The sequence below is a fragment of the Micropterus dolomieu genome, linkage group LG20 (assembly GCF_021292245.1).
Source record: "Micropterus dolomieu isolate WLL.071019.BEF.003 ecotype Adirondacks linkage group LG20, ASM2129224v1, whole genome shotgun sequence".
Taxonomy (NCBI): domain Eukaryota; kingdom Metazoa; phylum Chordata; class Actinopteri; order Centrarchiformes; family Centrarchidae; genus Micropterus; species Micropterus dolomieu.
The window spans coordinates 436,749-462,388 of record NC_060169.1 but is presented as its reverse complement, the minus strand read 5'-3'; the positions used below and the strand labels follow the sequence as shown (position 1 = coordinate 462,388).

Genomic DNA, 25,640 nt, shown 5'->3' with positions numbered 1-25,640 from the left:
TTGCACATATAAACCTCATGAAAATATTTTGCACAAACTGTTATTAACATAACAGCCATACCTACATATTCTTTATTATTCTTTTATATTTTTTGTATCTTATAGTCAGTTTTATGCTTCGGATTCTTGCCCTGCAGTATTTGTTTTCAACCTACTTTGTTCACTGTTACGCACCAAATATACCACAACAAATTCCTTGCATGTGTAAAACTACTTGGCAATTAATCTGATTCTGATATCTGTGATTGGCTCCTGGTGTGAAGCTGAGTCTTTGGCAAACGAGAGAGAGAGAGAGAGGGGGAGGGAGAGGGGGCAGGAAGTCAGACCAGGCGGCCTCTGGTATTGGCTGAGCCCCTGTGGGAGGGCGGGGTTTATCCTGGTGGGGGGGCGGTGCTGCTGCAGTGAGCCTCATTTGTCAGGAGGAGCTGGGCAGAGAGAGCGGACTGTGTGTCCTCCTCACAGCGAGCACCGACCGGCTCACAGATGAACAGCAGACCGACAGAAACACGACTGTTGAGAACCGCAGACAGGTTCTGACAGCGGCACCGTCCTCGCTCCTCCAACCCAGGCAGGGCGCACCGTCCCGGGGGGGAACCGTGCACGGACCCGGCCTCTTCCTCTGGAGCTCTGCAGTCTCACTCGGCGTCTCTGCTCCACCACCTGGCTTCCCTCGCTGTGTGTGTTTGAGGACAGTTTTGCAGAGCTGTTAATGTGAGTGCTTCTCACACACCTTCTGGATTGGAGGCAATGCCACCTCCTCCTGCAGAGCTCTCCTCCTGATTTCTGGATGCATTTTTGGTTTACAAACCCCGCGGATTAAGATTTATGGAGTGATTCCCGGCTCAGAACAAACAGTGGAAGTTACAACCTTCAGAACTAAAGACAGAGGCGAGGTGAGATCCACACTTTCTGCCTTTTTGTTTCTGATCCAGAAGCAGCCAGTTTGTGTTTTACACTCAGATCTGACTCCGGAGGGGTCAGATCTGAGCTGAAGAGTTTAAATCTCAGAGAAATAATGTCTGTAATTCAGCTTTTGATTGATTATGGGCATGTCTCTGATCATTGAGGTGTGTGAGAGAGAGAGCCAGGTCCATGTGACTGCTGTGTTGGAAAAGGTCTGAGCTACATTCTTATGTGCTGAGCCATGTTCAGAAACCCCACCAGAGCGCACACACACACCACCCCATGCAAAATCACTTTAGTAATTCAATAATCTTTGTATTTCAAATATGCAATTAATTAATAAAACATTTGGTTTAAATTGCTAATGACTGATGACCTAGTTCCTGCATATTAAAAAGACAATCATACAGCTGCTGTAGATGAGAGCAGAGTACAACTCTGCTCAGTGCTGCACTGTTTTCCCACCATACACAGTAACCACGCATACTGGGAATTCTCCAATAAAAGCTGCAGCACAAACAGCAGCAGAGGCTCAGATAGGATCTAGTTTTTATCAATAAAGACAAATACTTTAATGGCTGGGACAATTAATTCAGCATAATCACAGAAATACTGATTTATTGTTGTTAGGATGCCGTTAATGAAATTCACTCATAACTCTTGAAGCAATCATTATATTTTAAATTCTTGCTCATGGTTTTTGGCACATTATGCCTCAGGACGCCTTCACTTCCACAGAAAGGGATGGCTTTTTTTGTGTGTGGGGGGGCTTTTAATGCTAAACGGATAGAGGAAGGTGTGACTGTTTCACGTTTGTGTTATGTCAAACCCTGAGTCTGTCAGTGCATGGTTTGCCTGTGTGTTTGTGGCTGTTTCATGTGTGAAAAGCAACTCAGGGTGCTGAGATTTAGTTTATCTACAGGGGACAGTGCTCATGAATCAGTGCTGACATAAACCTTAACTACGGATGCACCGATCAGGCTCTGTCAGTCCCGATACCTGAGTACTGATCCAGTACCAGGAGGACACTGAATACTTCTGTTATATGTAAGGCAACATCAGGCTTGACTTAAACAAAGCTTTCCATCTTTGTAAAAAATGTTGGGGTCTACCAGGCGTAACTGAACAGATCGGGCCCCCTTGTCACCAATTTGCAGTCCAGCTGTTTGAGTCGGTATTGGTCCGATATCAGTATTGGATCAGTGCATCTCTAACCTCAACACTGGATGTCGCTGGATTTTTGTAGTTTTGAGATTGAAACATGACCAAATAAGATGCAGACAAACAAATTACTACCAACGCTGTGTCTCTAATTACAGAGGTGTGGTAGTCGTTTCAGTTGAGCTCTGCACACTTTTACTGACTGGATATCGAGTCTTAATACTTTTTACAGAGAGCCCAGATTCTCAGTCCTCCTGATGTATTCTTTGATCAGATCGTTCCTGATTTAAATCCAGATTCCAGCCAATTTATTTATTTTTATTCAGGCAAGCTTCCTGGACACCTGCTGGGTGTTAGGACAACATCTCAGGATTCCTGTTGTCAAACCTGCTGTATACTTATTTATTTGGCCACTTGGGGGCAGTGCAATGAGCTGTAAACACAACACCGACATATTATCACCTAGTAATCTATGGTGTGACCTTGGTAGCAAATATCTATTTTAATGACCAGCAGACACAGTGTAGTAGTGTTTGTGTGCGCCTGATTGGTCTTTGTCTTCACCAGCTGGTCTCTTCACTGTGTCTGTGTGCGGTTTGGCGCTAGGCAGGTGGTGTATGGTGGGTTTTTATCAGAGCTTGATTGATTGAAATCACCAAAATATCTGTTCTGGATCTCCGGTGTCATATCAGGACTCCCGTGTCATATCATAATCCCCACACCTAATCGCCATTAGAGAATTAACATCTGCATGTAACCTGCTCCCAGAAAAGAAGCGTCTACATGCACCCACACTGTTCATCTCTGGGGTTTCATTGTAACAGCTGTTACTACTTACTCGGCTGCTTCCTGTCACTCGTACTCCCTCCTGCATGGTTTGCCGTTTGGCAGATGAACTGCATCGTGGGTTTATTTGACTTTCTTTCCCTTTGCATTTGGCTCACTCTCGATTTTGTTTTGACAGAAGAGTCCCGCCCTCTCTAATGTATGTCTGAGGGAGCGATATTTAAATATTCATCCCTTGTTTGAAGGCGTGCCAAAGTGCTGTGCTGTGAGGGAACAGTAGTAGGAGCAGGGCTTGGCTCCGGCTGCCACGACTGACTCCACACTTAACCTGTCCAGGAAGTGTGAAATCTGATTTGGGAAATGGAAAAAAGGCCATTTTACATTCGTTCAGGAACCCCTCATGTGTGCGATTGGAATTCCTGATCACTAGGCCGCACAGTTCACCTGGAGCTCTTTATGTTAATGTGGCGGTTGGAGCATTAGCGGAGGGAACCGGCGACGCATGTCAGAGTGTTACCGGAGCATGGAGACTGCATCTGGGCTGCGAGGAGCTGAACCCTGACCGTACCACTCTACCTGTGGTACAGTTGTAGGATATCATTAGCGGTGTTGGGCAGTAATACTGCTATATTATTGCTTTCCCCAGTTACTAGTAGTGTAAGAGATTATTATTTCCATAAATTACAGTTGTTAATCCAAGTAACCAGAGTGAAATATGAAGCAAAATTATAATATTGCTATTAAATGTAGGCTACTTAAGACATAACAGTGAATTGTTTGTAAATTTACAAGAGACTTATTGATCATTCTACTTAAATCTCGTCACTGCTCGCTCTTAATCATGCTTTATCACTCAACGTAAACCTCCTCATCAGACTGCTCACTTTCTACAATCACCCCCTTTGCACAGTCCAGGAAGTCTGGCCTCCTGGTTCTGACACAGCCTCCTTTTTTTTTTTTTTCTGCATTTTTCCGTCTTGCTGGTTGGTTGGTTACTTTACACCTGGTAAATGTCGCCACATTACGGTGGTAGCTAGCTAGGTAAATGCTAAAAACAGCACACCTTCCGCAGCTCCATTCACACTACATTATTTTCTGGAGCGCTGTTTGGCTCCAGACATTTGTTCAGTATGAATCAGCAAATGCTGCTTGTTGGCGGCCATTCTTTTTTGCGTTTATTGCGGGATCTCTTTCCCTTCGGACTCCTGTCCCCCCAACACACACCCCCTTACAAATCCACGCCAATCAAACACAAGTAACATGAAACTAACATAAACAACAACCAACGCAGCAGGCTTCAACCCGCCGCCACCTGCGGAGCTCCTCAACTCCGAAAATATTCGAGCACATTTTTGTTCCGCCATCACTTCTCGTAAAACTGTCAATATTTGAAATCTACACAGCTGATTTCTCAGAAGTGGATTTAGTGATGAAACAATGTATGAAAACTGTAAAATATAAAACTTCCTGCTGCTGGCCTCTGTCTGGCGCAGCAATGATGATGCTGTTAATAGTGACGATTCTCTCTGACCAATCAGCAGTCTGTCGTGTTTTCACGTTACGTTTTAAAAAGTACCTGGTTACAGGTACAACTTGGCGAGGGGAGTCGAGCTGGAACCGTGCGGTGGAAAAGCGGCTATAGTCTGAAGTCAACTGTTCATCAGAGTGAAGGCCTGCGGATAAAAACTGCTCCAGAGTCTGATCGTCTTGGCTAAAGAGTCTGACCTCTTGGCTTCCCTTCGCTGCCCCAAAGAAAATATGATACAGAATTGAGGACAATAATTGAACACTGACATCACAAAAAGAGAGAACTTTGATATTCACTAGTGTCACTGTTCATATCAAAGTCCTTTCTTTTTGTGATGTCATTGTTTAGTGATTTGTCCTCCTTCCAGAGGGGAGAAGCTGGACCGGGTTGTGTCCGCTGTGAGATGGATCTGGATATGAGTCCTGAGTGGAGGGCAGGTTGGCACAACTGATCTTTTCTGCAGTTCTGACTGTTAATTTAAAGTAATATTACTTTTTGAAGGAGTAAAAACTAACTTCTTACAGTTTCTGAGTAACTTGCCAAACACTGGTCACCAGGGTTAGGAGTCAACAAACCTGGAGGTGTGGAGTTGGAAGGTCGTGGTGAAGGTTTTCCGGCGGGGTCTAATGAAAGGACACTGTCAGGTTGCATATGGGGAATATCGCATGCTTGACTCAGAGGGATTAAAGGTCAGGAGATATCACCCTCTGCTGCAGCTCCCTCTGCTGCTTGGACGTTCATTATTTTAAAAATCTGTCTCGCTGTTCCCCCTCCATCGCTGAGTTGGTAATTAATCATCAAGGAGGAGGAGGGGGTTGTAGAAAAGAGAGGGAAAAATAAAAAAATGGAGAGCGAGAAAAGAGGAAAACAGCAGATGTTCCACAATTATCTGCAGAAAAAACTAGGGGGGTTCAGGTGCGTGCATGATAGAAGAGCTTGATGAAGCATTTTAACATTTCTTTCTCCTGGTTCACTCAGATAATTGTACTTATAATAATTCTTATACGAACTAATAAGATTTTCAATTCCATTATACAAATAAATGAGTCAGCGATGTGAACGGGACGCTGTGTGGGAGGCTGAGATCAGGTCACAGTGATGAGAGATGAATGTGGTTGGTGAGCAAATATTAAATTAAAATGTGACAAATGTAACGTACTTATGAATATCCTTTCGGCACCAAGTGATGAGGTGTCCTTTGAGTGGTAATCTGATGCCTTTTAATATGTTCTGTGTTAGGTGGTGAAACACTTATTGTGGTTCTTCATTAGGGCTGCAGAGCTGCCAGCAGCTAATGAAAGAAGATAGACGGTGTTGTAGCAGCAGTTTACATACAATAACATCAGTTATAAAACGTACACAGCTGATCCAAAGCACGTATGAAGCCGGTTCAAAATATAAAACTGAGCACATTTATAAGTATTCATTCAAACTACTGTGCTACTATACTTGGTAAACTAAATGTAAAAGTAAACATGATTTCTTTGGGATATAATAATTAAAGCAACTAATGATTATTTTCATTGTTGACTGATCTGTCAGTTTATTTCCTTGATTAATTGATTAGTTGGTTGGTCTTTAAAATGTAAAAAATGAAATGAAAAATGTCGATCAGTGTTTCCCAAAGCCCGAGATGACGTCTTCAGATGTCTTGTTTTTGTCCACAACACAAAGATATTCAGTTTACTGTCAGAGGAGCAAAGAAACCAGAAAATATTCACATTTAAGAAGCTGGAATCAGAGAATTGTGACTTCTTCCTGTAATCGGTTATCAAAACAGCAGATTTTAATTTAATAGTTGACAACGAATCAGGTAATCGTTGCAGCTCTACCCTCATGATGTTCAACACACGTCTGGCGTGGGGGTGGGGGTGTTATCGGTGTGTGAGATCAGAACTAAAACTCAGTTCCCACCCTGGAGTGCTTACGGCAGGATTGCTGTGCAGAATTATGATTTCACCTTACGTCCTTAAGTTTGCCAATGAAGCTCAGCTGCATTTACTTAACGCTTTGTGTAGTAATGAGTAAAGTTTTTAAGGCTGATATTAAGTCTTAAAGGAGGTGTACAAGTGATGAAGAGCTCACGTCACCTTTTTAGATGGGACTCTAATAGAGGCTAAAACACTTTGGGTAATGCTTTGGGTTAAATATTGAAAGAGTAAAAACGGTCTTTGTTGTGCTTAAAGCAGCATTATGCGAGATGGCGTGCAGGAAAGATTGCAGCTGACTCCTCCCACCCCGGACACAAACTGTTTCAGACTCTTCCCCTCTGGCAGGAGGCTGCGGTCCATCAGGACCAAAACCTCTCGCCACAAGATCAGCTTCTTCCCGATGGCAGTGGGCATCCTCAACAGGGCCCGGGTCCCCACTGTCAGTGACTCTCATGCCCCCCCTCCCAAACTCTCACTCTCTCATACACTCTCCTGACCCCACACTCTACAACAACGCTCAACTGTGCTTTATGCTCATGTTGCCATCTTTGCACATACTTGTCAGCATTGTATGATAGTATTATTGTATTTGTACCGGTCCAACAGACAGGAGGCCAGCTCGCCGTCTGTCCTGCATCCTTTCAGCTCTTTCACGGCAACGAGTAAAAGCCAGTCCCATATTTACTCTGGTCCGCTCTCTTTTCTCATCCTCGCTTCTTCCAGCGTCTTTTTAGGTCTCTATGCAGCTTCTGCCATGATATCCGTACTGAAAATACAGAGCTAGCTTCTTCCAGAGATGCAATATCTCTATAGTATACTTTTGCTTCTTCTTATAGTTTGCTTGCTGAAGAGCTGTGTTGGTGCTGTAAACCATTACGCTGTTGTCCTGAAATAATGTTCGTGCACGGGCCAGCAAGTCGACGTTCACCCAATTACAAGCCAGTGTTCCATAAAACTCATTTTGAAGCTGTAATGAGGGCCCCAGCACAAGGGACTTTTTAGGGCCCCAGCACAAAACGAGTGAGGTCCCTATTGGAACTGAAGGTCCGTCAGTCCTTTTCTGCAAAGTAATTTTGGCGGCCTAAAAAAACTCACCAAACTTTGTACATAATTCAGGCGTGGCAAAAACTGACTGACCAAAGTGCTTTACAGAACTACAGAATTAAAAGACAATAATACCATGCATAACAGCACAGCATAGAAAAGTACAGCAAAGTTAAGAACAGCTTTAAACAGGAGTAGCCAAAGCAGTATCAGACTCGTCAACAATAAAAACAGAAATGCCAGTATCAGACTTAGATAGGAAAAAAACAGCATCATACTCCAAGGAGAGAGAAATTAACAAAATATATATAAACCTTATTTATAGGCCAAGGAAAACAAGTGCGTTTTTAAAAGTGACTAAAAAGAGGTCACAGAAGGGGCTATCCTAACTTCTGTGGGCAAATTGTTCCACAGGCGAGGCCCAACCACAGAAAATGCTCGATCCCCTCTGCGTTTAAGTCTGCAGTGAGGGACTAAGAACAGATTCTTTTCACCTGATCTCAGACTTCTCGATGGAGTATATGGTTGAAGCAGTTCAGATAGGTAGCACGGTGCTTGGTTGCGTAGAGATTTGTACACAAATAACAGGATTTTAAAATCAATTCTGAAATTAATGGGCAACCAATGAAGAGACCTCAGAATTGGGGTGATATGGTCACTTTTCCGACTATTTGAGAGGAATCTTGCGGCGGCATTTTGCACCAATTGCAGACGAGCAGTTTGAGTTTTCGAGATACTGTAAAGTGAATTTCAGTAATCTACACGTGTGGTGATAAAAGCATGAACAGACATCTCAAGAGTTTTAGGATTAAGAAAAGGTTTGATTTTTGACAACAGACGCAGATGATAAAAACTAGAGCTTATTACGGAGGAGATTTCAGAGTGTTCAGAGCCACATCGGCACACCTGCGTAATATACGGTGCGACTGAGTCACACCTCGACGCGCTACATGTGGGGGGGGGGGGGTGGCAACGCTGCTGGCAAATGAAATTGCTACATAGTGGTGCACAAAAGTCACTGTTGGAACTTTAATCCAAGACCACATCACACGTGAATTTTAACCAACTGCTGTGTCTAAAATGAACTAAAAAAAAAACATGAATCCTGCTTTAGTTTTAGTTGTTTAGTTAAAGCAGATATGGCATGAAAACAAACTAAATACTCTGCAGAAATGTATCGTGTGTGTGTGTGTGTACAAAAAATGAATCCCTCCAGTATTAAGATACTAAAAAATGTATTTTGGTGTTGCTGTGTGTGTATAAAAAAATCTTTTTGGGGAGACGAGGCTTCCTTTCACACTTTCAAATGTGGATTTGCGTTGCCAAGTTGTCTTGAAAGCAAGTGGAGCTACAAGAAGAGCAGAAATGATTGTCTTTGCAATGTTGCTTGTTCCTTCTCCCTCCGTCCACAGTACGTGCTCAGTATGTGGGAGCATGTGTGTGGTGTACTTGTACACCAGCACGCTGTAATGTTTCCAGGTTGAGTAGGTGAAGCTGCTATTATTATTATTACCAGAAGAGACCTTTATATAATAACAGCCATTTGGCCTACAGTTGATCGTAACATCAGTTCAATATTTTATTGATTACTTGGAGGGAAGTGAATAGTTTCTGCCAGGTTTATCATACAAAGCTTTTAAGCCTGTAGAGCTTTAAAAGTCACAAAACTACTGACATAATGCGCTTCAGACAGAAGATACGCTTGAAATGGTGACCGAACATTTCTGACATGTTTTTAACTAAAGAATACCAGTTTTTACAGCCGAGTTTACCTAGATGAGAAGCTTCATAGCACCTCATGCCTGACTGTTAGCTTAGCATACAGACTCAAAGCAGTGGAATACAACTAGCCTGGCTCTGTCAAAGGTAACAATGCATCTAATTAACATGCAGTATTTCATGTGGTTGATGCAGAAACGGCAAACTGTAGTTGTGCATGTTCTTTAAACTAACTCAGGCTAGCAAGTTTCCGCCCGTTTCCATTCTTTATGCTAAGCTGTGGGGGTGGCAGTGGCTCAAAGGATAGGACTATGCCTTTGGTGTGAGACTCGGGTTTAATCCCCCACTGTGACCCATCCTCCATTGTGTCCCTGAGCAAGACACTTAACCCCTCGTTGCTCCAGAGGCGTGCGACCTCTGACATGTAGAGCAATTGTAAGTCGCTTTGGATAAAAGCTTCAGATAAATGTAAATGCTAAGCTAAGCTATCTGTCCTTGCTGTAGCTTCTTTTTCCCAGTACGTACAGTAAGTGTATATTTTTTTATTCCTTTTAAAGATTGTTTTTTTGCAGAAGCTTAAAACTTTGTTTAAATTATATTTTTATTGTCCAGTTGCTTTCATCCAATTCTTGGATATAAAAATCAGTTATTTATTTAATAATATCGGTTCTTTTCTTCGACGACTTGTTTCTTCCGTCACACTGACGGCCTACAGTAGTGTTTCAACTTGCAGTGGACTCTGCTCTGGTCTTCAATGAGCTCTTCCTGCTCTATAGTCTGCAGAACAGAAAAGTGGACCTATCCATTAAAATATGGTTGATCAATATTTCAAAGGTATACGCTGTGTAATATTAATGTTAGAAGCTCTGCTGAGTGAACCTTAATGTACTCTGCAGCCCACAGCTGATAGTGTAGTAATGTATTTTATTTTTCCTCTCAGCCATAAACTTTGGTAACTTACAGAATTCTTTTTCCTTTCATGATGATGATATACATAAATGTTCTGACTTTTTAAGAAGAATTTTAAAAATCCTCTGAGCCATAGAAACTATTAAAACCCATCAGTGAGCCACTGGGTCACATGTTCCTTCATCACCATGAACACACACGATGTACATTATCCTGACTTGGTCCCACATCCACCGTCCTGCTGCCCCAAATGTATTTATGGCTTATTTTTACAGGCACAGCGCACAATTAAGTAATTGCACCAGAGTCGGCTAGCAGCCAGTTTGCATCAGTTGTATCCGTGGGTAGGACCAAAAACAACAAGTACGCCACAAACTGCACAATGCATATAAAAATCAGTATGATACTTATAATAAATACAAGGCAATCATTTGTGTTGACTTTAGCCATAGGTTGCGGCTTGCTTTAATTCCTTAGAGCTACACCTGTGGATTCATCCGCTGCTGGAAATAGTCCCCAAACAAATGGACTGTTTCCTCCTGTTTTGGAGTTTTTCACTTGCAAGGTTCTCATTTTCCAGGACTCATCTACAAGAGAAGTAGGCCTGAACAATTAATTGCATTTGCGATGATATCGCGATGTGATAAAACAATATTTTCTAATCGCAAAGGCTACGATTACACTCTGGTCACGTGACACGCAAGAGTAAACCAGTCTGCAGACGAAGCCTCAACTTTGCACGTTACATTGTTCCTTGACTTGTTTTTGTTCAACGGCCTTCAGCTTGACAGAAGCTGACACGACAGCAACTTTAGTGTCACACAGGGAATGAAAGTAGCAGCCAGATAATTACTAAGCTTGTCTATTAAACACGAGAGGCGTCGCTTGGTTTTATTTTCGTTGGCCAATTTTTGAATTGAACCTCCAACTCGGTATTTTTTGTTTGCGTGTGTTCACTGTGGTGAACTTAGTTTTTCATGTGGTCTGTAGGCCGACCTGATGATGATGAGGATATATTATTTAATGCCATGACTTGACTCAAATTATCTTTCTCATAGTATTAAAATTTGATACTACTTCTCCACCATTGCTCATAAGAATTCATGCTTCAGTTGACTTCATCACAACACAGGCTGGCCTGTGTATTTTTAATCTATCTAATACTGTGTTGGTTATCCTAAACACTGATTTACTGCTTGTATGTTCTGAATAATACAGAAGGTGAAGAGCTTAAAAATGAATCGCATATTCAATCGCAATATTGGTTAAAAAAAAAAAAAAAATCACAATTAAATTATTTTCCAAAATCTTTGAGCCCTAAAGAAAAGTCTCTGATGTTACATAATTTAATCCAATTTAAGGGTTCTTGGCTGCAGTTTGTTGCTAGTGAGTGACGAGCAGGCTCTGCATGGACAGCCAATCACAATATTGTTCTTAATCAGTTTATCAAACAACCAAAGCAGGCCCCGCCCCCATTAGTTGTCAACAACAACTTCAAAATAAGTGAGAAACTTAAAAAAACACTGAAACTATGGGTTTGGTTGCAAACCTTTGTAAACCACCGCTGCTTTTTATTTTTATCATTTGTTGAAAATATGTCTACTGCATTAAAACTCAAAGGATGGTTTGGTCTCATCTGGTTAAAAAGCCTCTAGTTTTTCATATCGCAATATGAATTGCACAAAAGAAAACTATTGTGATGTCAGTGTCGCTCTTTGTCTTTTCATGGGATTTCTTAACAACAAACGCAGTGGTATTAAAAACACCGGCCTCTTTTTACTGTTTTGATTTATTTATTATATCCTTCTTTATTTCATATGATCCTCTTTTAATTGCTGACTTATCTTCAAGCAGTAAGGAGCAGGGTGGCAGACAGATTCATAATAAGCTGAATTAACGACTATTATGTGCTGATTATGCCCATGGCTGCAACCGCTGCAGCCTCCTCCTCCTCCTCCTCCCCCCTTCCACTGTCTCTATCCCTTCCTCCGTCCCTCCGTCCCTCCGTCCCTCCGTCTGTCCTCTCTCTGCTGCTCTGCTTTCTCTTCCTGCTAATGGTTTCTCCATTAACCCCACCTGATGGCTGTGTTGGTAATTACAGATTTATTTACGGCCTGTGGCCACACACAATGAGAAATAAATAACGTGTCTGACCAAGCAAAAAGAGACATTAGCCAGCCGTGCATGTCACAGATTTAACCATGTAGAGAGAGAGACACACACTAATGGAAACTCTTGCCAGAAGGTGTAATTTTGTCTCTAGATGTCCCTGTAGCTGCTGTATCTCCAGTTTAACTACAGTCCAGCAAGATTGTTTTGTTTTTTACATTCCTCTGCAACACAATGTTAAAATAAAATCACTACGGACTCACACACATCATCCCCTTTTAATTTGATATGTTGCACTTGTTAGCAAACGGAACCTGATGGTTCATGTGGACACGTGTTTGTGTCACCTGATTGTTTGTTTCGGGGGGGTTTTCTAAACGGAGACCTGCTTCCTGTTTTTTATTGGAGAAACCTGTTATCTGTCAAGGTAGAAGTGTTACACTTTAGCAAGGGCAGAAGAGGCCCAGACAGAATTAAGCATGTGGTGTTAGATTATTTGTATAATAATAATAATCTTTCACCTCAACTTGTGACTTATTAAAAAGCCTTGTCCCAGTTAGACGCCCGTCCCTTTTTACTGGCCTGGTGTAGCTGCACCTTTTGACAAATTAACGCAGGTCTCAATTAGAAACCTGGTCTGGTCTTTATAGAAGTTCTTTAGATCGCCTGCTTGAGCTAGTTCTAAAGCTGCATACAAATATAAATGTATAAACCTCCTACACATCGTTAGATCAGTTAGATTCTCCACAATTTAAACCTTTTTTATTTTTAGGGAAACGATGAGCCCAAGAGTATTATTCATTCAGATTTACTGGCGTGTTAAACAAGAGGGACAAAAAGTGGTGACTCCCGACGTTCAAAGCCGTCAAGTATTTATATTCCTTTAGTCCGTAAGTGTCCAGATCGACAACTGATGCCAATTTTTTATACCAGAAATGTTCATTTTGGTTTGTCCAAGAGTTTTTGCCTGAAAAGAATTAAAGTCCTGTTTCATATATCGGCATTGTGAGTTCAGTGAATCAAGCAAATAAAAGCCCGGGCTGGTAATGGATGTTTTACAGTAATTCCTTTTGTCAGCAGTCTTGTGGTTGTTGTAGTTTTACAGGAAGATTTATGTACAGTGCAATCAGTTCCTTCCAGAAGCAGGGACTCATTTGTTCTCCAGCCTGTTCATTTTATTTAACATACAGTAAACAAGATGTTTGTAGCACATTCTGCTGCTGTTGAAGGTAAACAGAGTGACCATTCACTTTCCATCAGGCTGTTTGTGCACTCGTCTCCTTCGTCTAATCCTCTCCATGTGAGGAAACAGATTTCTGTGTTTGCGGGTATGTAGCTTGTCTTTTCTAAACACCGTCCTCCTTCTCCCCTGAACCAAATCCAGACGGCACAGACGACTGCAGACTTGCGTGGTCTGCCGGGCTGCATGCTAATAATCCCCCCCTGAAGCTCTGATTGATTCCAGGTCATTATCTGTTTGCTGTGTTTGTGCTTCAGTGCTGGTGGAGCCGAGTGCTGTTAGATGTCAGATTTATGTTGGCCAGTACTGAGGATTAAACGGTAACAAGTGTGAGTCAAATTCTGCTTTTAGGATGTCTGTTTATCACCGCTTTTACAGCACGTCTATACTTCTTCCATTTTGACTTACTGCATGTCGTGAAAATGTCTGCAGACGGGCGGTTTATTGTCATTTATTCAATTATGAGCTTGTGTTAAGAGCATTTTTGTGATTTTAGAAAATGATGGGCGCCTGGGAGAAAAGCACAGATTGAAATTGAATATGGAAATGCTTCTTTTGTTCCTCTGAGTGGTTTGATGCTCTACTTTTATGTTCTTATTTCAGTTTAGCAATATTTGGTTTGGACTTCTGGAAGCATTAAATGTGAAGGAATTGAAACATCTTTGGTCGGGTCGCAGTGAGAGGCTATTCGTCCAGACGTCCCTCTCACCAACAACACTTTCCCGATCCTCCTGGGGGATCTCAAGGCGTTCCCAGGCCAGATGGGATATGTGATCCCTCCAGCTAGTTCTGGGGCTACACTGGGTCTCCTCCCAGGTGGGTGTGCATGGAAAACCTCCAGCTAGCAGGCATCCTGATGAGATGCTGAACCACCTCAGGTGGGCTCCTCTAATCTGAGCCCCGCCCGGGTGTCGGAGCTCCTCTGCCAATCTCTAAATCCTACGGAAGAAACTCATTTCTGCCTCATTTGGGTTACTACCCACGGCTCATGACCAGGATTGGAACATAGACTGATAAATCGAAAGCTTTGCAACGTGTGCTCAGTTTAATGCAAACAGTCCATAATGGAGAGTCGCACTCAGATCAGTTTGCTCTTTATGTTTAGTGCTACTCAGTTGGTGAAAACATTTGTAAACTGTCTTTTGTGGCTCTGAAGGAAAGTTGTCCAGTCTAAGAAAATAACCCCGAAAGATGTTGCGGTGATGAGAGCTTGTGTCTCTTTGGGATTTGAGTCAAGCTCGGGCGGAATCTAGTTTTTCATACCTTCATATATGTACCTTCATACAGTATATGGCAGTATTGTCTGAGGACATTTGCATAAAGTGTTTCACAATTAATAGCAGCCTGTCACTCCCCCAGCTTGTCATGTACACCTAAACGGCTGTGAATGTTAAATGCCTGCTGCACACCAGACGATTTTCAAATCAGATTTTTAATAACGATTTTTAATATTTTAATCTTAAGAACGCACTCTCCAGTCTACTCGGTCCAGACGCAGGACCACACTCTTGTCGCTTTATATAAAATTATTTCAGAGTGGGGACTAATAGCTCGGCTCAATCTTATTGGCTCTTGCAGGTTTTTGTCACCAGGTGACCTTCAGATTATGTCTGCAAACCCCTCAAACTACAGGATTCCGACCAGCCTCAGAAAGGGAACACCCCAGTGACGTTGTGAGGTTATCCTCCTGTAGGGCCTCTCTTAGTGGTGGTCTTGTGTCTTGTTTCATTTGCATCTTTTTGTCTTTTTCAGTCTTTGTGGGAACATCAGGAATCATTCCGTGGAGAAAATGAATGTCAGCAAATCTGATGGAAATGTGGCCTGTAGAAAAACAGGAACATATTTATTCTCTGCTGGTAGCGGCGCAGAAACTTGTACTAATGAAAACCTCCCTGTGTTTAACTGCTAACAACAGAGTGCATATGAGGGGTCAGACCTCGAGTGAAGCTGTGTCGTCTTGTGTCTAAAAAGATGTTTTCGGGTCTTTTGTCCCCGACTGAATCCGAGCTGCAGCAGCAGGATAAATCCTGACCGGTGTCCTCCTCTTCAGTTTGCTGTGCGACATGAAGCAGAGCTGCCGCAGCGCTGACGGCCTTCAGCTCTGAGCTGCACGTGGGAGTCCAACTGTGATTTGACGCCTTCTATAGATCACTGCTGGGTTTTTTTCTTTCAGCATTGCTATTTCTGTAAAGTATAAAAGGCTGGGTGGGTGGGTGTTGATCCTCCATCTAAAGAATCTTCGCTGTCCTATGAAGGAGAACTGATTTTTGACTTTGCGTTGAACCCGGCATTTTCACACCTATAGTTTGCTGCTCTGGTGTGAGACAGTTGATGAGTATGTAATATTCAAGCGTTATCTCCTCGGTTTGGTTTGGCTGTGAACACGATGTGATTATGATGGCGCTGTTTGCGAAGTGGAGGAAGAGAGAAAATGGCGAGAGACGAAGAAGAAAGGGTCCAAAGTCTGGGATTATTTCAAACTAAAGGAAACAACAACTCTGTAATGTTACAGTCCGTCCGCCATAAAACAAAACCTTTGTCGCCTACCGCAGCAGCACGCCGGCGCCTGATCAGAAAGCAGCCCGTCTTTCATCAGGTCCACGCCGTGTAACGTAAGTCATGATTGATTTTTTTGAGTTGAAGGCAAAAGTAAGCTGCAATTCTCAGCTGTAAATGTATGCGTTTGTTTGTTGGGGCGCCAAGCTACTAAAATCCTCATTAGCTGCAGCCCTAGCTACATCAGAGCCAAAGTAGTGCATAAAATGAATTTAACCCTGATTAAAAAATGATCCGATCCGTGACTCAAAACCACGTCATGATCCGAACTGTGAGATTTGTGATCTGTAGTAAGCGTGATATGTTAATGGCAGTTCATGGTAGTTGGATCGGATGGAAGTTGAACCGCATTCCCACCACAAATGGACTAAACCGAGACCTTGTGTGGTCGTTTGGTCCTGTACCAGAGCTTTATTAAGAGCACACCAGGTTTTATCTTGCATGGACCGATAACGAGCTGGGACTGTTACTGAACGTAGCACGGGAGTTGAAAGCGGCTGGAAACGGGCTGGGATAGTCGCAGTGAACGTAGACCTGCACAGTACCAGTGTAGGCTGGAAGTGTTATTTGCACGGCACAGAATATTTTGTTAAAATTACCAAGTCAATAACTCTGTGTGTGTGTGTTGCATTAGCCTGGCAAGCTAACGGCCAGTAACGGGTGAAATGAAGCAAACCCCTGCTGAAGGTGAGCTCAAAGGCCCAAATGAATCGGGGATTTTGGAACATTTTGACCTCGTGTGACCCGTGGTCGTGTCTGAACACGGTTTCTGTTCTCCGTTTGAACCGTCAGCTTGGGGGGGGAAAGTTCTAAGTTGACCAGGCAGATAAAATACTTTTAGTTTTGTTGAGAAAAGCTGCTGCTTCTTGCTGTATTTAGAAGTTACACGTCAAACGACTACTGGATTTGCTGCTTTGCTCCCCTTTTTTTTTTTTCTTCAGTTTAATTCTTGGTCTGTCAAGAATAAAACACGAGCCGCTCCCTGATGGGAACCTGGCCGGCCCTGAAGAAGACTGTGCATTGTGTTTTTTTTTAATCATGCAACTACATCAATAAATGAATATTTTTTGAAGCAGACTCTATTATCTGAACATAACATTGTCTCTTTTGGAGATATTACTTTGTAGAAGATGAAGCGTCAGTCTCGTCTGCAGTTTTTCTGCACCTTTTTGTATTTTCCACCACATTGCTGAGCAGAGTTGTGGGGTGGGGGGGGGGCTAATGGCCTGTGTCCAACATGCGGCTTCTCAACATGCTCCCTTCATTAATGGGGCCTGAGCGGGGGCTGTTGGCCCGGGGGGGGGGGGCAGCTTCTGCAGGAGAATCTGAATGAAGGATCAGGGTGGGGATAAGGTGTTTTAGCCTCGGGAGGTGCCGGCAGGCTCTTTTGTCCTCGCCGTCGGCCTCTTCGTATTCAGACCAGCTGTTATTAGGTGTCGGTGTGAGAAACCTCCCTCAGAAGGATTTGTGTTTCTAACTCTGACGGACGGCATGATGTTTCTCTCCTGAGGTAACAAAAGTCAGATTTATGCTTTTTATGTTTAGTTTTTTCATGAGGAAGTCTTAAACGATTGATTTATACGGTGTATTTTTTTCTAAATGAGCACAAACGTATTCTGGGATATTCTGAGTTGAATTTAGTGTTTCAGCTGAATCCGCTGCATGTCACTGGTGTGTATTTCACACGGCTGCACAGAGAACGTAATAATGTCAGCTCTGCGTCCTGAAGTCAGACATTAAAAGTGATTTATGGAGTCTGAATAGGAAGTATTGTGGAATGTGGTATGCATTCTCGAGATATAGTCAAAGGAGGAATGTGAGTTTCGGAGCTGCTTCCATTTAAAAAGAATTCCCTTCATCAGGCTTGAAAGTTGCTTCGCTGTAACATGTAAGACACTGTAAAAACCACTATGGTCTGCTTTGTGCATTAAAGAAACTGAGAAATGCCCGTCTCTGGATAGGCTGCTATCCAGAGACGGGCGAGGAAGAAACACCTGGTTTTCATGTATGAGAGCTGCGTGACCGTGTGACCGGCTGTGCGTCACTTCGTCGGGATCCGTAATTTGGCCACTAATGATCAGACTTTCTGTCCATTGGGACGACTTTTCTTTTAGGACTTGAAGGCAGATTCCTAGCTGAGGTGTCGGGGCGATGGCAGCATTTTGTTTTTGGGAATAAAGTGATTATAGTGTGTGAAGAGCGTGGTGTTGAATTTCCTCTGCAGATAAAACATTTTACTGAGTCAATTACACCGTCAAAATGCTAGTTGGTGGTGGAGGGTTTTATGTTCCACTGCGTTGAATTTCTTCTTCGTTGGTGTACTGTAGGCTGCTACAAACAGTGGTGACTGAAGATGTGTGGATCATGTTGGAGTCGGAGTTGATCGATGTTGAACAGCAGTTACCTTTTTAGTGAAATTACTGAAATGTGTTGAAGGAGATGGTAGGGTGTGGATTTGACACAGAAGAATAAATTGGCCTTTAGGGTCTCCAGCTTGCTGGTGGCCATGTGAGGCTAAAGTTACGGCGCTTTCAGACCAAAAGCGAAGCGAGTAAATCTGCAGGCCGGCTGAGAGCCGCTAAACTTGGGGGACAGAAGCCGGGAGCAGCGCTGCAACCATTGGACAAATAAACACCCGTAGTCGGTGGGATTCTGCTCTGACAGCTACGCCGTTTACTCGCAGGAGGAGCTCGGAGCAAACTGCTTTTATTAAATTAGCTTTTTACTTTAGTTTTCGGGATTACAACGTTGATTTATCTTAACTGGAGCTTCTCAGCAGCTTCCGTGCACATCTGGTTCCACTGTTGTCAATGACGTATAAGGATTTTCAACAGGCCAATTTTAAAATGCAAAAAATTAATACATTTATTGGCATTGTTCAAACATTAAGAATGCTGTGTACACATAAATAAATGTAATTTTTTCAAATTAAATGATTTTAGTTTTTTTTTTTCAGCTACATAAACTGTTTATGGCCTTACAAAATGTCATGTGGTGCGACCATAATTTATTTTAGAATTAATTAATCCTTAACATGCTTAACAGTTTTTACACGTTCTCAGTAATATAAAGGTTTTAGATACAATGTATTTGCTATTCTTTTGGTTTTAGTAAATCTTTTTTTCTCTGTCACAATCCCCTTCTTAAATGTAGTTTAATTGATTAATTTTCTCTGTAAATTGCATAAAACTGATTAAAATGTTTTTAAAAATATAATTCTGAAACTTACTGTATCAGTAATTAATATTTCAGTCACAGGAAGGAGATATTTTATTTTTAATAGTTATTTATTGGTCGCACCACATGATGATTAGTCGCTCCAAATGACATGAACACTGCATATCATTAAAAATATACATTTAAAGAGAAACAAACTTCTAAACAAAGAATATATTTAAACCAGATATCATTATTAAAAAACATTTTTTGCTGAAAATCTCATTACAAACATTTATTTTAGTGCAGTACACACTTACGGTTTTGTTTTGAACAAACATTTAACTTGACAATATATTTAATCTAATTTCATTAACTGCAATTATGTGTTTTCTCATTTATTGGGTGTGTCAGAGGTGTTACCCAATCAGCAGCCACATTTAAAAGACGGTGAAGTGCAGTGGCTGCCGTACGCAACAGGATGTTAAGGCATTCAAGGATTGTTAGGACTAAAGTTGGCTTCAAACAGAAAACTAAATTTACTTGATTTCACAGGGGAATCGAACGCACAAGAGCAACATGTTGCTTCATATAGTTTTCACTTTAAATTTTCTTTAAGACGCAACATTTTTTGCTTCTTTTAGTGCCTCCGCTCTTGCTGCAGGGTCAAAATTAACATGCTGTCCAGGGCGAGCAGTTTTTCTTTATTTGGGAGTGGCATCTGGTAAAACGGTTATAATTAATTAAATATTACTAATGTTGCATAGTTACCAAAGTGAAAGTACAAGTTCTAAATACATTTTTTTCATGATATTGTACAAAGACTAAAAATAATCCGTTGCTTCTGAAATGTAAGAAAAAGTGTGTCAAATTGCAGAAAAATCTGTTCCAAATTATACTACAATAAAAGTACTTCATATGTAAAAGTCATAAAAGGACAAAAACTTAATTGCCAGTCATGGAAACCCACTTCTCAGCGGTCGCACCACATGATATTTTCTAATTTAGTCAAAATTTACAGGCAGAGAATAGGCCACATAAACAAAACAAGCTAGCTTCCATGAAATTTATAATCAATTCAAATATTGGTAGAAATAAGTGAAGTGGCAACTACATACCAGCTGTTACAATTTTACATTTTTGCAGATTTGAGAGAGAGTTTAAAACCTACTTGCTGTTTCAATGGGTCCTTGGCAAATTGGTATATTATTCAACTTCCTGTCTTCTAATGGTTTTCAACATTAAAGTCCCAAAGTGGTCGTTTGTTGATGGTCGCAGCACATGATGTTTCATAAAATGGACTTCATCGGACAAAGTTTGCTTGTGTAAATACAGATGCTTTGCATTCTTGTAGGGGACGACAAAACACTTTGGAAATCATGCCAAATAGGGCCAAACACAATTTTGAATAGATTTTAAAGTAATTTCAAAGAAGTTTTCAGAACAGCAGACATGGCCGGACGGTCGCACCGCATGACATTTTGACACTTCAATTATCAGAAAAATTACCAAAAGCTAATGTTTGGTTTTATGCTTTCAACGTAGCCCTGATGGATCCAAACTCCATTCAGAAAACAAACATTTTAGAAGTTGTTGTTCTGCTGACAGACCTGACAAAGCATGAATTCATTTGTTTAACAGATCTGCATCATATTGTAGTTATTTCAGCATCAGTTTAATCTGTTTACTTTGGGTTCATACAGCTGTAGTAATGGAGAGTTGTGTTTATTCACGTTATCGCATTTAAAATCGCCTTCTGGCGGGGTGGGTGTGTGTGTGTGTGTGTGTGTGTGTGAGTAAACACTTGCATCTTTACTCTGACGAGGAAAGCGTTGCGAGGAGAAAATGCGTGTTTGGTCTGAATGCCACATAATTATCCATCGTCTTAGTTTAGCATATTAGCATGCTAAGATTTGCTAATTACTGTTTTACTAAACACAACGCTCAGGTTGATGGGAATGTCGTCAACCAAACGTTTGACCTGATGGTGGCCCTATGTAAGGTCAGAGGATCGTCTTTATCACAATGCATCCTGTGTAGTACTCGAGACAGGTCTCCGACATTGAGGAATCTTATTTCAAGGCCATAACTTTAGGAATATCAATAAATTGCTTTTGCATTGTCTGATTTATTTGTTAACATCCTAACTTTGATTGGATGTAAAACTTATTTCTTCAAAAGCAACCAATAATTAAAATTTGTTGTTATCATTAACGACCGTCCCCCCTCCCTGCGATGGTCGGCATTTAAAAGGAGAGATTAATAAAGATGCTTAAGTTGATTTCAGCTCTTAGTGTTTGTATGAGGGTGTTTTAGTGGGAATGTGGATCTTTCAGATCAATTTGAGAAGCACCTCTGATCTCGTCCCGTGTGTCCTGTAATGTGGGGAACTGGTCTTGACTTGGTGTCGGTTTGGGCGGTCTTGACCACAACACTATCTGAACTGCTTTGCATTTTATCCAATAGTTGTTGAGACATTTCATTTGTAACCACAACTGTTTAAACCATCACTAGTTGACATAAATCATGGCTCCCTGAGGATGTTCCTCCACCCTGACACAAATGCTGGAGTTAAAAATGATTTTGTCAGTTCTGCAAAGCAGCTTTGTTTACAGTGTTGTTTGTTTACAGATGTGGCATAAAAAGAACAGATTGTTCCTGACGGTTCTTTCGGATTGCATATAAATGTAATGTGTACTGTGATTATATTCCCATACGTATCTATTCCGTCTCTGCTTGTCAGTTCTACTGGAGCTGAACTGTTCTCCCAGCATGCCTTTGTTGTCCCTTTTTGATTGACAGCTCAGGTCCTGACCGGGGCCCAGCGTGACAGCTGATGTTGGATTAGCTGATGACGATGTGGCCTTTGGTGGCGGCGCCTGTTTTGTTTCCTCTCTTAACTCGCTGATATGATCGCAGTTAGCAGTCTGTGTGGACTGATGTCCCTCACATGGTTTTGAATATTAATAACAGAGGAGGAGACAAACGCAACCTGTGTTTTGTACTGATGACAAAATCCTAGAAGATGTCATGAAACGCATTGATACTCGTATTAACTGGTTCATGATGCTGTTTGTTGTAATCAGAATAAGTTGCTTCAGAAATAAAAGATGGTTTTCTCTGTGTCAGAAAAGGAGCAATAAATGTATGTATACGTCCTAGTGACACAGGCCATTTTGCCACATGACATGTACATTTTCACCATGGTAGAATTTTGAGCACATTTAGGCCGTTTAAAATGCAATTCATTTGGGAAAATAATAAAGCTGCAAGCAGCGCTGGACGCGCACTGGCGCTGTGCAGGTGTTGGAGGTCATCAACACGGCTCATGAGGGGTTTTTTTTTCGTCCCTCAAAGGAGTTAAATACCACTTCCTGTGTCCCCTATGTTGGTTATTACACATTATGTGCCAGTACATCACGTGTGGAACACATCGTGAAAATGTCTCACAGAGCTTAAGTCCTGTTGTCAGCAGGTGGCGCTATGACGGAAACTGAACACGGGCATGTAGATGTGTTCAGCCCAATGACTGTATGTAAAAGTGACAGAGCCCGCTAGCGGCTGCTGGAATAATGGCTGGCTTCATGCTTTTAGCTGTGACCAACTTTAATAAACCTTAATCATAGTGAGGCCAGATCAGAAAACAGTTTTTAACTGTTTTGAAAGGCACAGACAAGTGATGTCTCCTTGCTCATAAGGGCATAAAATCAGAAATTAAAATCTGAGATTATGAATTTTGTATTTTATCATTTCATTCCAAGGACTAGTTGCAACCAAAGGCTTTTATTTTGAAGCAGTTCTTGAAGCGCACACGGTGTCTAATGCCCCTTTCAGACATGAAATTCTAACTGCGTCTTTCTGTTAAAGGGGTGGCTTTTTGTCTTTGTAGAGGTGGGTGAGTGGCTACGTAAATTGCGTACATGACAGGGCGGTTATGGAAAGTGCCCCAACGGTGGCACGATTGCGTTCTCTCTGTTCTCTCAGGCAGCATCGGTGATGGATTTTAAAAGATATTTTGCCATCGAAGCCTGAAATTACGACCAGTGGGCCGCCTCCTCCTCACTAGTCGATCCCCTGAGTCCAGTTTCAGAATTTGTTCATTTCTTTTTGCTCACCTTGTAAGGGGGAAATCATCTTACAGACTGGTCTGACATAAGAAGAATCTCATCAACAACGTAGTTCCGGCTTATTAAAGTCATTTCCTTTGCGAACAAGAGGTGAAGGATGAGATTTGAATTCTCTTTTTACATTTGTGCTGCTGCAATCTTTTTGTCAATCAGACCACATTTACTTCAGACTTTCATGTAAAGTATGAGCAGGCTGTTTTGATATGAGGCAGACATTTACAAATTTTTAACACATTTCCATAACTAGTTTTGGATTTCAAAGTCCATCTCTGTCTAATGAAATGGAGGATGGTTTGCTGTGTCCTGATATAATCCTCTATCTGCCTCCTTCCCTGCTCTTCTTCTTCTGTCCTGGGCTGTTTGTGGACAGGAAGCAGGCCTCAGGCTTCATCTTCACAGACTCTGTTAAACTTTGATGATCTCTCCAAAAAGCCACTCCGCTCGATCCCCTTTAAAGTCTGCCAAGAGGCCACAGAATCGCTTCATTTGAGTGTCTGTACACGTGACTGTGTCTCGCCCACCAATCAGAAGCCGTCCAGTCGCATTAAAAACCACCGACGATCAGACCTGTGAGACATGTTGGGTGGTTTTACGTGTTTTGGCTCTACACGTGGGGCATAGTTCAGATCTGGGTTGAGCATTTTCAAGCCTGCTCTATACTATTTTTATTTTTTGTTTTAGATCAGTTTCCAGATTTTAATTTTAGAGAGCTGTGAAAAGCTCCTTTGAGAGATTTAATCCATCACAATAAGCACAAGGTATTTTTTTAATTCCCGCAGCTCTTACAGAAAAATAAAAGCTTTTCAGCATCCAATTATCAAATCTGAGATGTCCTCAAATGCACCAACAGGCAGAGATTTGTTTTTAAAAGTCATCTCCTCTCACAACTGCAGCATCACATTATGATAATGTAACTTTGGCAAATTAAATTAACAGGAAACACGATGTTGACTCGGATGGGTCGTCTTTCTGCAGCAGAAGTTTTAAGTGTCTGCAAGCTACTGAAATGAACTGAAACCAGTTACTGCCCGGAAGGAAGGAAGGAAATCAATCTGAACGCTGCTGAGCAGAGATGTAACGTTTAGTTAAATAAAACAGCAGTATGTACAATTAAACATGAAATATCACAGGGTTGGAAACTCAAACGGATTGACTTTTAATGCTCAGACTAACCGTAAACTATTACAATCTACATAGAGGTTATCATATTTCTGATGGTTTAAAATTAGGGCCGGGCGCGTTAATGCATTAATTAACGCTGACAATTATTTTATCTCGTTAACGCAGTTTTTTTGTTATTTTGAAAGTGCATTGCTCACTGGCTCTGAATACACATCCTGTCAAACCATGGGTCACGGGGAGGCGGGGGGGGGGGGAGGCTTCAGCAGGATGCAGCGTGTGGGAGAAGCAGATAAACAAAAGCAACACAAGCGACCAAAGCCACAGCAGAGTGGACGGCTACACACTGCGTGCTGCATTAGTAAAACGCCAACTAATCAGCGAGGATCAGTCTCTCTTCTAATGTTGTGTGCTGGGCGTCGGGTAAAAATAGTTCAAGACAGTTCAATTGTGGCGGCGGGCGTGTGCGTGAGCCACTTCAGCTCACTCTAACAGGAACACCTGCTACTGAACAGACTGTTTCTGCTGCTCCTTCTGCTGATACCTGTTCAGAAAGAGAACAGATTTATATACGTCAACCTGTTGCTCAGTAGCTGCCTGTTACGATATTCTGATCCTGGCTCTGGACTCTTGTTTACAAGAAATATTTTATTGCTGCTGTGTAAAGGGATTACTGCTGGTAAAAAGCACCTTTAAGTGTTTGCAAACCACATGTTGTTTAACTGTGTGTGTGTATATAGCAGTACATTTAAATTAAGTGCGTAATCCACTACTTCAGAATTCATTATTCAGTTTTGCACTTAACAATGAGTCATTAATTGTGTTTAGTTTTTTTTAATCATCGCCCAGCGCTATTTAAAGAATCCTTTCAATATGTAATATTTGCAAATACAAGAAAAGGCTTTTATTTTGAATAATGAGCAGATTAAAATGGAGGTCCACCACTTCCAGCTTGTTCCAGAACATTCACCCACGTCTCACTGAGACACCCTTTCTGTTAAATATAAACTATTTCTGAGGTCCAGAATGAACTTTCATTGTCACGCCAACAAAACAAACTGATTGGTTGAATCGTGACCGATCACAAGTGCGCTTCTCAAAACCTTTAAGCCACTGCAATTTAAATATAGCTGTAATTTATACAGTTTTTAAAAACCAAACTAATGAATAACAGATGAGTGGCTCTGTCTTTTACCCTCTCTCCACTGAACCTGTGGGCGTGTTTGACAAACGGGGCACAGAGGAAAGACTCTCAACTGGTGCTGAGTCAGGCCGAAGAAGTGACAGGCAGAACTGAGGGGGAGAGGGGGGGAGAGAGGGAGAGAGAGAGGGAGAGAGAGAGGGAGAGAGAG

General features: G+C 41.8%; 1 protein-coding gene across 4 annotated transcripts in view; it reads left to right on the top strand.

The window, feature by feature from the left end:
• Positions 1–446: 446 nt before the first annotated feature.
• The window catches only part of large2 (LARGE xylosyl- and glucuronyltransferase 2), a 101,430-nt gene continuing 76,236 nt past the window's right edge, over positions 447–25,640 (top strand). For all 4 annotated transcript variants that reach the window (XM_046031940.1, XM_046031936.1, XM_046031937.1 and 1 more), the window contains exon 1: positions 447–893. The gene's annotated coding sequence lies outside the window, so the exon portion shown is untranslated. The remainder of the gene's footprint in view (positions 894–25,640) is intronic.